Below are 12,085 nucleotides of genomic sequence, written 5' to 3'. Positions count from 1 at the left end.
TCTATGGCCCTCTGAGTCTCGTGGACGAATAGCGCGAGCTGAGTTTCACACGACTGTCTTTTTCGAAACCCATGCTGATTCCTACAGTGTAGATTTCTAGTCTCCAGAAAAGTCATTATACTCGAACATAATACGTGTTCCAAAATTCTACAACTGATCGACGTTAGAGATGGGCGGTGGAGAATGTAGACGGTGAAGGTTCATAACACAGCAGCTAGCATCGGTAAAAGAAATCCGCTATTAACACTGCAACAGAGTTCTGAGGTGAAATAGAAATTTTGTGCTACCATAATGATGCTCACTGGGGAGCCCAGAGCGTAATATTCGAGAACTGAAATAGCGGCCATGGATCCATGTGAACGGCTGAAGTAGCGAGCTTAGCAGTAACGTAACGAGAGACAGGCAGATGAAGGATGGGTTATTCACAGGATAATTTGGAGGAACAGACAGTTACGGAAGAGTCAGTAAATGGCAGCGCGTTTGCTGAAAGATTGGTGGTTAGAAGCATGACTGCATTAGTATACAGTGGGAGCAATGTGTCGGAACATTCAAGAGTGTGACTGAATCCGACAAGTAAATGTGAAGCCGACAGTTTCCTTGTTACAAAAATACCCATTCTTAATGCACTTGGGAAAACTGGAAAGTTATCGCAGCAAGTTTACTGTGACTTGTTTTTCGCACATACATACTCTGGTCATATACGGGTTGTTGATTCCATCCATATTAGGAGCAGCTGGCTGACGGAGGCACAAGGGGAACTCAAGCAGTCAATAAAATGAAAGTTTTTCAAGGGGGAGTGGATGGGGGAACAGGATACCTGATAAAAGGCAGATTAGCGAAAATACTCAACATACGAATACGAAGATGAGATGCAGACTAGTTAGGAGATTCTTAGAGGCGTTCAAGGGACAGACGATTGAGGCAGCTGAGAATGAAGGCAAGCCAATCAGAAGATCATGGAAATCGTTCCTCGTCCATTACAGGAAGAATTATTCGCTCTGAGAGCACTCCAGCATACTTATGGTCTAATGGTTCAAATGGCTCTGAGCACTATGGGACTTAACATCTGAGGTCATTCGTCACCTAGCACTTAGAACAACTTAAACCTAACTAACCGAAAGACATCACACACATCCATGCCCGAGGCAGGGTTTGAAACTGCGACAGTAGCGGTCGCGCGGTTCCAGACTGACGCACCTACAAAAGCTCGGCCACAGCGGCCGGCCCCATGGTCTCATAATTTTCCATTGGCCCACTTTGCTGACCCTCTCGTGCAACTAGTTTTGTACGGTTTGTAGTAGCAGCCGACCAAGAGAATCAAGGAAAAAGGAAGTGATAGAATTATCTGTAGTTTGTGATATATTTCACATGGGGTGGAGGAGGTGGGGCGGAGTTGAGGGTGAGAGGGTAGTCCTCTTTAAAAGTCGAGATGGAAATGTTTTCAATGCGAGTTACTATGGTGTGGAGATGACATTGTCAATGGTAGCCCCCCTTGTTACACACGTTCCAGTCAGTTAACGAGACTGCCACCTACGTTCGGTAAATATTACCTGTAGCAGGCGTCTACTTCATGCACCCATGCTGACTTCTTTTATCGCAAGCGGTGGCTGCATTTTGGAAATATAATGGGTGGCGCCAGGCTGCTTTCTAAGATGAATTACGTTTTATGCTCCACCGGACAAATGGCCTTTGGTGTGGATGACACTGCTACAACTGTTGGAAGAGTCCAGGTCGGAAAAGGGAGCGTTATGGTCTGGGTGATCTCGTCATTGTGGAAGGCGCAATGGATTAACAATGAGGACCACGCCCACCCCCACACGGGGTTTGAATTTGCTAGGTACTATAGCATCCACCGGCAGGAATACGCAACGTGTCACACGACTTGCATCTCTGTCTATAGAAACCCTTCTGAATACGTATTACTATTCTACTGTAGTGCTTTCGGCCTGAAGGTGGTCTAGATTATAGACCGAACCCGGTTACCAACCAAAATAAACATTATACGGAGATGTCGGACATATCCGCAAGAACATATACATATACACTCCTGGAAATGGAAAAAAGAACACATTGACACCGGTGTGTCAGACCCACCATACTTGCTCCGGACACTGCGAGAGGGCTGTACAAGCAATGATCACACGCACGGCACAGCGGACACACCAGGAACCGCGGTGTTGGCCGTCGAATGGCGCTAGCTGCGCAGCATTTGTGCACCGCCGCCGTCAGTGTCAGCCAGTTTGCCGTGGCATACGGAGCTCCATCGCAGTCTTTAACACTGGTAGCATGCCGCGACAGCGTGGACGTGAACCGTATGTGCAGTTGACGGACTTTGAGCGATGGCGTATAGTGGGCATGCGGGAGGCCGGTTGGACGTACCGCCGAATTGCTCAACACGTGGGTCGTGAGGTCTCCACAGTACATCGATGTTGTCGCCAGTGGTCGGCGGAAGGTGCACGTGCGCGTCGACCTGGGACCGGACGGCAGCGACGCACGGATGCACGCCAAGACCGTAGGATCCTACGCAGTGCCGTAGGGGACTGCACCGCCACTTCCCAGCAAATTAGGGACACTGTTGCTCCTGGGGTATCGGTGAGGACCATTCGCAACCGTCTCCATGAAGCTGGGCTACGGTCCAGCACACCGTTAGGCCGTCTTCCGCTCACGCCCCAACATCGTCCAGCCCGCCTCCAGTGGTGTCGCAACAGGCGTGAATGGAGGGACGAATGGAGACGTGTCGTCTTCAGCGATGAGAGTCGCTTCTGCCTTGGTGCCAATGATGGTCGTATGCGTGTTTGGCGCCGTGCAGGTGAGCGCCACAATCAGGACTGCATACGACCGAGGCACACAGGGCCAACACCCGGCATCATGGTGTGGGGAGCGATCTCCTTCACTGGCCGTACACCTCTGGTGATCGTCGAGGGGACACTGAATAGTGCACGGTACATCCAAACCGTCATCGAACCCATCGTTCTACCATTCCTAGACCGGCAAGGGAACTTGCTGTTCCAACATGACAATGCACGTCCGCATGTATCCCGTGCTACCCAACGTGCTCTAGAAGGTGTAAGTCAACTACCCTGGCCAGCAAGATCTCCGGATCTGTCCCCCATTGAGCATGTTTGGGACTGGATGAAGCGTCGTCCCACGCGGTCTGCACGTCCAGCACGAACGCTGGTCCAACTGAGGTGCCAGATGGAAATGACATGGTAAGCCGTTCCACAGGACTACATCCAACATCTCTACGATCGTCTCCATGGGTGACTAGCAGCCTACATTGCTACGAAAGATGGATATACACTGTACTAGTGCCGACATTGTGCATGCTCTGTTGCCTGTGTCTATGTGCCTGTGGTTCTGTCAGTGTGATCATGTGATGTATCTGACCCCAGGAATGTGTCAATAAAGTTTCCCCTTCCTGGGACAATGTATTCACAGTGTTCGTATTTCAATTTCGAGGAGTGTAGTTAAGGCTAACCGGCCATTGACTTTCATTTTCTGTGCTGATGCACACGCATTACCCAACTCTTACGGGACTCGGTAAGGTTGTCTGCCGAGAGTAATGAGAGTAGTGGGCAGCGGCTCTACGAATGTAGTGTGTGGACATTAAGTTGGGGATGTGGGTCTGATGGGGAGCGTGCAAGGGATAAATCCCTGCGATAGCACTATCCTCTGCGCCCTCTGTGGCTCAGATGGATGGCCCGCATGGTAGCTAAGCCTGCTGGCACGGTAGCTCAGCGTGTTCGGTCAAAAGAAAAAACCTGAGTTAATCGATCAACAACGAACTTAAGTGGATGTCTTACGACGTCCGCACAGAGCAGGAGCAACGACCAAAACCGAACAAAATGAGATTTGGGAAAAAAAGGGTGTTCGGTCAGAGGATTAGCTGCTCCCTATAATAAGAAAAACTGAATTAATTGATTAACGACGAACTTGAACGGGTGTCTTACGACGTCCGCCCCGAGCAGATGCAACGAACGAAAACGAACAAAATGAGATTTAAACGGAAAATGGAGAGAGCGTCTGCCATTTAAGCCGCAGATCCCGGGTTCGGGCCCAGGTCGGGGTATACATTTTCAACTGTCCCCGTTGATGTATATCAACGCCTGTTGACAGCGTAGAGTCTTGATTTAATTATCATTTCAAAACAAACATTTGTTGCTATCGATACTGTATGCACCGTCATGTTGCGTAAATTTTTCGGCTTCACTATTACGATTTTCGTTCGAGAATTAATTTATCTGTCAGCGAAAAATAGGAATCTGTGTGATACATCATTTCCTTGGCCACATATGTGTTAGCCCTGATTGGTAATGTTATCATATCGGCAAGTTTCCGACAATAGGGGCAGAGGAGTTGTGGTCGCCCTTAAAATGATGGGTCGCTGTTGCCCTAATCCTCCTAAGTGGATTGTTGTGGTAGACCACTAGGCTAATCTTTAGGGCGAGTCTTTCCAACACCTGTTTCAGAAAAAGTTGTTAAAGACTTCCATAAAACAGCATTTTACAGGAGCTCTACAAGCTGGAGCACGAAACGGCCAGAAAGAAATATCTGCGTTTGATGTTCCTGATTGACAAGATGACCAAATTGTTGAATACAGTTTCGGAGCTCACGATATCGAGGAGCCAACCCTCGTAGGAAGGTGTATCGTCTGGAGCAGCGGTAGTGTTTTGCAGTGTATTTCGTAAGTCAAGAGAAGCTGATCCTTGGGTATCAATCAAGTTACTTCTTACAATAAGAATGACATAGTAGAATAGCAGGATACGGGAAGAACCAAATGCAAAAGAATACAGTAAAAATATTTTTATTCCTTTTATTTGTAGGTACACTATATTTCATAGCATGCATAGAACAGATAAGCAACTAATTATTTTACAGACAAACTGAGCAATCTGAGTAGCTCAATCGAGATTAAAAACAAATGTTTAGAAAAACTTTAATTAAAACAAAACTTATTTGAAGAAATTAAGCAAAATTTGATTCTGGAGGTATGATCAACAATCTATCTGGTACTGCGCGCCGCGGAATTTTAAAACGCGCCAGTCGTCATGGACGTCGAAGGCCCATAGAGGTCTCTGCACCATCGCGCCGTAAGCTGTGGCGTCGCTCGCCTCCTGGCCCGCTTTTAGTGTGAGGGCACCACAGTGGAACACGTGGTCCCAGCGGCCAATAGCGGCGACCCCGATAGCGTACTTAAGGCCTGCTTCCCCTCAGCCAGCGTAAACCTCCCGTATCCTTATGTTCCTTAAACCTGGTAAACCGCCGTCCGCCGTCTCCTCGTACCGTCCCATCAGCCTTACCTCGGTCTTCAGCAAGGTCCTGGAATCTACCCTCACCCGCCGCATCCACGAGCATCTCCGCCAGCACCGCCTCCTTCCCGTTACCCAGTGTGGCTTTCGGCCATCCTTCTCTTCCGACGACCTCTTCCTTCACCTCACTCACCTCCTTTCCGAACAGCTTAATTCCTGTCGCTCCGCACTCTTGCTGCCCTGGACCTCGAACGTGCTCATGACCGCGTATGGCATTCCGGTCTCCTCTTCAAGCTCCAAACCTTCGCCCTTCCCATTAATTACGTCCGTCTGATCGGCTTCTTTCTTTCCCACCGTCCTTCCAACGTCACCACCCATAACACGGATTCCTACACCTTTTTACCCTCTGCTGGTGTGCCCCAAGGCTCCATCCTCTCTCCCCTTCTGCACCTTTTATATACGGCGGACATGCCGCCGCCTTCACCCCCGTCCACCTTCTACAGTTTGCCGATGACACCGCCTTCCTTGCCCTTGCCCCACCCTGCAGCGCTCCCAATATCTTCTCCAATCCCATCTTGACAGGTTCACCGCTTGGTGCAACCAGTGGTTGCTCAAGGTCAATCCCTCCAAAACACAGGCGATCATTGTAGGCAAAACCACCCCTTCCTTCCGCCTCCTTGATTTCTATCTCACCGTCTATGGCCGTCCTATCGCCCTCAGCCACACCCTTAAGTACCTTGGCGTCATCCTCAACCGTCGACTCTCCTGGACCCCCCATCTCCGGACAATCCAAGCCAAGGCACACTCCCGACTCTGTCTCCTCAAGCTCCTTTCTGGCTGTATGTGGGGTCTGGACCCTTCCACTATCCTCCACACCTATAAATCCCTCTTCCGCCCTATCCTTTGTTACGGCCATCTGGCCTGGATCTCTGCCCCACCAACCTTTTATAAATCCCTCCAAATCCTTGAACGCCATGCTCTCCGCCTCATCTATTGCATCCGTCTCCCCTCCCCCACGCGGATCCTGTACGATCTCTTTCCATTCCCCAACCTCCTCCTTTTCTTTGAGAGGATACGGATCCTGTACACCTCCCGCAAACTCGATCCTCCTCACCCTCTTGTCTCACCCATCCTCTCCCGCCCATGCCCACTGCCGCGCCTGTATTCCCACGTCCCACCTGTTCTTCATCTCGCCACCCTCCTTACCCTCTCCCAAGGTGGCTTCCACCACCTCCCCCTCCCTGATGATGTACTCCTCCCCTCCATATACCTCTCCTACCAACTTTGATCCTCCCTCACTCTTCGTGTACCTGTTCCTTTGGGCACCCTCTCTCCCTCCTCCCTTTCTCCCCACTCCTCCCCTGGGCTTCCCCTCCCCTGTCCCTCTACCCATCCTCCCATCTCCTCAGCCATTGGCAACTTTGTTCTCCCCTCTCCACCCTCTCCACCCCTCTCACCTTTCTTCCCCGCTTGGCAGGTCCCCGGACTCGCACACGCTACGTGGACTTTCGCGCGCCGGAGATCATCGCCATCTGTCTATCGTGTGTGTCACGTCGTTTTGTGTTTTTTAGTGTCCGCCGTCACGCTTCTCAGTTCACTTGTGCCGTAGGATTCATCAGTGTTCTGTGCGCCGCGTCAACGTGTTTTCAGTGTCGTTATCGTCGAATGTGAACGGCTCCGTGTTTTTTGTGTATCTGTGACCACTATTTTTTGCCCGTCACTATGTTCATTCTACTTCTCCATTCTGTGTTATGTTATTGTCAACACTACGGCTGAAGAGCGGCGTAGCATGCCGCTGACAGCCTACCTGATTGTTTACGTATTAAAATAACAATAAAGGGAAAAAAATTTGCCAGCGAGTCCAATGTCGCGTACGTCGGTTTACACCTCGCCTCACCTTAGACAGCTTAATTCCTTGTTCTGTGTACCAGTGGACGTGTTTGTTTCCTTGTGACTCCGTTGTTCGATCTTGTTGTATTCGTTCTGTCCTTCGTTTGTCGTGTTCGTCCTCTCCCGTTGTGTTGTTGTTCGCGGGCCTCTCCGCGAGCCCTGCCGCGCTTTCCGTCCTTGCTATCCCGCGACCGTCCTGGTTGCAGTTACAACGATCTGAATGGCTAAGCAGACTCCAAGCGCCGGCCGTTGTCGCCGAGCGGTTCTAGGCGCTTCAATCTGGAACCGAGTGACCACTACGGTCGCAGGTTCGAAGCCTGCCTCGGGCACGGATTTGTGTAATGTCCTTAGGTTAGGTAGGTTTAAGTAGTTCTGATTTCTAGGGGACTGATGACCTCAGATGTTAAATCCCATAGCGCTCAGAAACAGACTCCAAGCCAATGTTTAAACAGATCATACTTAAACAGAATTTAACGAAAAAACTGTAGTTCAATAAAACCTGGAAAAACTTCAGGTACTTGAAAAGTACTTCCACGTACATCCATTATTTTACTCAAAGTTCAGATTGGAGGTCAAGTTCCTTACCACATTAAGAACAACATATGACATGTCGACCATGCGCCGGTCTCCTCAATTGACATAAGTGCCAAGTTACCCATGGATTAACTTCAGGAACGTTACTCACATATGTTGTCGAAGACAGTCATACAGGCTATTCTACCAATGAACAGGTTAGTTGGTGGCAATTGATCGAGATATATCCCTAACCTTAACACAACCAATGACAAGAGCGGAAGAGGAAGACTACCTTGGATATAAAGTAATGGTTGCAAAGGGCTGAATTAAGAATGACCTGTAGTAAATATGTATAACAATCCTTTCAAAAATCAGGGATAAAACCACACTCAAGCATCATTAAAGAAGGTATTCAAATGGAAAAAAGTTTATCTTGGTATGCTTCCAAAAGTGAATTTAAAAATATTTTCTCACGCTTGGGCAACCCTTAAGAGAGGCTTACACCTTTAATAAACAACTAAAAACGCAGCAGCTGCACAGTGCAGTCCATAAAGAGAGATAATAGTTTTCCAGATCTTAAACAAAGAAGTAAGATTCCACTGACCCGATCTGAAGCAGATACAGTGTCATCAGTATAACTAGGGTGGGGACAGAATATAATTACATTAACCTTTCTGCATTCAGACATTTTGTGTGGTGAGTGCTAAAAATATGGCATTTGTAGATTTGGAGAATGCTTTCGACAGTTTTGACTAGAATGCATCCTCTAAATTTCTGAAGGCAACAGAAATTTAGAAGGTATATTCCAGCCAACAGGGGTAAAAAGGCCTTGGAAGTGCATTTGAACGGAATGGACCGTGCCTTAGAGGAGAATATAGGATGAATATCAACAAAACCAAAATATATGTAATGGAATGTAGTCAGATGTAGTTAGACGGTTCTGAGGGAGTTTAGTTACGAAATGAGACACTATAATTTGCAGATGAGGTTTGCTATATGAGTATTAAAACTAATGCACCATTGCGAAAGTAGAGAGGATTTAAGATGAAAGGCAATGTCAAGGAAAGAGTATCTGATGAAAAGAATTTTGTTAATACCGGAATATAAATTAGTATATCAGGAAGCCTCTTCCGAAGGCATTTGTCTGGAGTGTAGCCGTGTGTGGAAGTGGGATGTAGACGATAAGCAATTCAGACAAGAAAAGAAGAGAAAGTTTTGAATTGTGATGCTACAGTTTGATGCTGAAGATTAGATGAGTACATGGCGTAGCCAATGAAGAGGTACTGGAGATACTTTAAATTCGTAGTATAAGATCTGGATCGGTTATTAGGACGCATTGTGAGATATGAAGGAATCGTCGGTTCCGTGTAATGGGAAGTTGAGGGGAACGGTGGGGAGAGGGGGATTGTAAAGGGAAATCAAGAGAAGAGAATAGTAAGGTTGTAGGGTGCCATAGTTATTCGGAGGTGAAGGGGCCTCTACAGGATAGAGTAGCGTGGAGATGTGCAACAAACAATATTCGGATTGACGATCACAAGAACAGTTGTAATTAACACTACACTTAATAGAAAACTCATTAATGGCCATAACAACTATACAAATTTCAGAGTGAGATGACAGAAAAAATTGTATTTTGTATCAACTAATATTTGTGTTTAGGAAAGCATTCACATGTAAATGCCTTGTTACGCCTTCCTTCGCTAGTACACGCACAATATCCTGACTCCCTCCTGTCTGGAAGTTTTTTCAAATCTTTGACAAAATTCTATCTGACCTTAACTAAGCTAACCTAAACTATCAAACTTCCAGCTGCGTCAAGTGGTTTAAAATCCACTAGCTTTCGGCCGAGTGCTCGTCGCCCATTGTCAAACGGTAACTGTCTTTTGATTGTTTGCTACCGTCCCTTCACAGCTGCGCTGCCTTCTGTAACATCCCTGGTGCTCCCTCCATTGCCATACAACGTAATACTTCATTGCATGCCCACCACGCCGGCTTCATCCTTCCGATGGCCGGATTTCATGTCATACTTAGGTGCAAGCAACTATCTTTGGGACGCTAGCCTCAATTTATCTCAATCCCTTCTTTTATTACGCTACCGAGGCACTATTAGTCCGTGTATCGGTCCGTGTATTAACACATGTCTCTGCGAATGCAATACGCTGTCCGTTTTACAAAACATGCGTTGTTATGGCTTATTTCTCTGGGTACCGAAGGCAAGAGCATGTTTCGTATTCTACACGGCGCTGTTCCGTAGCACGCATAGTCTGTCTGACACAAAACGGTCGGCACGCACGCGGTATTTTATATGCTCCTGGCACTCTGAGGTGTAGATCGTCTTTCATAGGCCTAAAAAAAAAACACTCTCTCATATGGCATGGGAGCGAACATCGCTGACGCCCCAGAACGCAGCGCGTCTATATGAGAACAATAAAATCAGTCGCCACGATACAAAAGCTGTAAGCCGAAAGCTCTTGGATTTTAAATGACTTGACGTGGCTGGAAGCTCGAGAGAACTTTATCAGCATATATTGCATATACCGAAACCATGAATTCGTATACTAGGATTATTGTTTGCATTTTTTCTTGTAACCATTCTACAAACAAAGCTTCATTTGCCAATACAGTAGTTAATGAATACCTGAAGTAAATTTTTTTCTTTTATTAAGTACGCCATAATTCTTGACACAATGTTGATAGCTAGTTTCTTCCAGTAATGAAAAGTTCTCCTTTAATTCAAATAGGCATGCAACATCATGCCAGAAGCATCTATTACAACCCATTTACTGTTTGTATCCGTGTATTATTTCTGGCTATCTGCTATTTCGTTTCGATGTTTGATCTCCAGCACGAGATTTACTAGATAATAAGAGGAGGTGGATTTGTTGAACTTATTTGTCTCGGAATGCACAACATACTGCGCAGTGTATACATGACTCACCTTCACATTGCTTTTTAAATTGGCCTAGTTAAAAAGTTCTGTTTTTCCTTTCACTGCAGTAATGTAGGGAACGAAACAGAGGAATCTGTTTGCAAGTGCTACCCACATGAATAAGTTGTCTACAAAAATGTGATTAACTTTCTTCAGATAATTACCTAGGCACAGAAACAGCTGAGAAGCACAGTATCCTAAGCCTCGTCTGGCCATTTCATTCTTACCTTCTCGACTTTTAGCACATATGTAAGTATAAATCCCAAGACAATTGAGTCCAAAGCATCCAGAATTTAGCTCTCCAGCGGCGTTGGTGATTGTTTGACAAACACTGTTATAAAAAAGTGTCACATTTAGTACCAACTAGGGCTTCGTCAATGCTAATATGTTAATGTGGTGTGCAATGATGTTGAATATCGTATTCTCTTTCCTTCAGTACATCGGCAATAACATTACTTTCACTCCAGTCTCAAGCTATTTTGACTAATTCACAAATTTCATCGCCAGGAAGAACTCTACCTGCGCCAGCATTGGAATAATTAAAACAAATCACAGAAGCCAATAACATAAGTAAACTGAAAACAAGAACACAAAGAAAAATAACACAAAAACTGTATTATATCACAATATTGCTGTTAGACAACAATAAGCACAACTAGGCGTATATTTTTCTTCGACAGCTTAAACAAAGGTATCCATCCACTGGACTCCATATATGAGGCTAACATATTTAAAAAAAACAGCGGTGGAGATGTTGGTACATGCATCAGTCGATTGTATGTTGAAAATACGAGCAGCTTAATTTGCTGTTTGCTACAAATGAAATAAGCCGTCAACAAATCCTCAACCTGAATACCGATCGCATAGAGAAAAACCTGTGAATAACTTTAAACTCCAATTGAGATCAACGTAAAATTCCATGGAAATTCTTATGTATTCCTTACACAAGTAGACTGGCAGAACAAAAAGTTCCAAACATCTTCGTTGATATGTTTGAGGAGAGAGGATATTAATAAATACGTCAAATGACAATACTGTAACTCAGGCAATTATTATCTTGTACTCTCTACTCATTTTCAGGGAATTACTGAAAGGGGCCCTCTCTAAACACTGGCAGATTAGTAGGAAAACCATCTAATGCAAGTCGTAAGAACTAAAACGTTATTTAGAAAATCTCGTAAGGAGAGCCTGAAATAATATTTGTTTCCTCTTATATGTGCCGTGTCTCTCAACTTAGACGTTTAATCAGTATGATATTTAACAACCACGCTAGATTTGCAGTTCAGTTGTATTGACGAATTCAGTTGTATTGGCAACCGAAAATTGTACTTCACTTGACATCCGGGTACATGTCTAAAGTAATGACTCAAAAACTCGATACAGGGGCTTTTGTTTCACGTTACGTACCCAGCTGAAATCGCAGCACATGTCTCAAGTAATGGCTCAAAAACTCGATGCAGGGATTTTAGTTTCACGTTACTTACTTCTTTAAGCTTAATGC

The 12,085-nt window shown here is 45.9% G+C and overlaps 1 protein-coding gene across 1 annotated transcript in view; it reads left to right on the top strand.

Moving 5' to 3' along the window:
* The window catches only part of LOC126285171 (odorant receptor Or2-like), a 94,951-nt gene that overhangs the window by 31,077 nt on the left and 51,789 nt on the right, over positions 1-12,085 (top strand). The gene's annotated exons all lie outside the window — the stretch shown is intronic.

This window comes from Schistocerca gregaria, chromosome 8 (assembly GCF_023897955.1).
Source record: "Schistocerca gregaria isolate iqSchGreg1 chromosome 8, iqSchGreg1.2, whole genome shotgun sequence".
NCBI lineage: Eukaryota > Metazoa > Arthropoda > Insecta > Orthoptera > Acrididae > Schistocerca > Schistocerca gregaria.
This window is presented reverse-complemented; position numbering and strand designations above follow the sequence as displayed.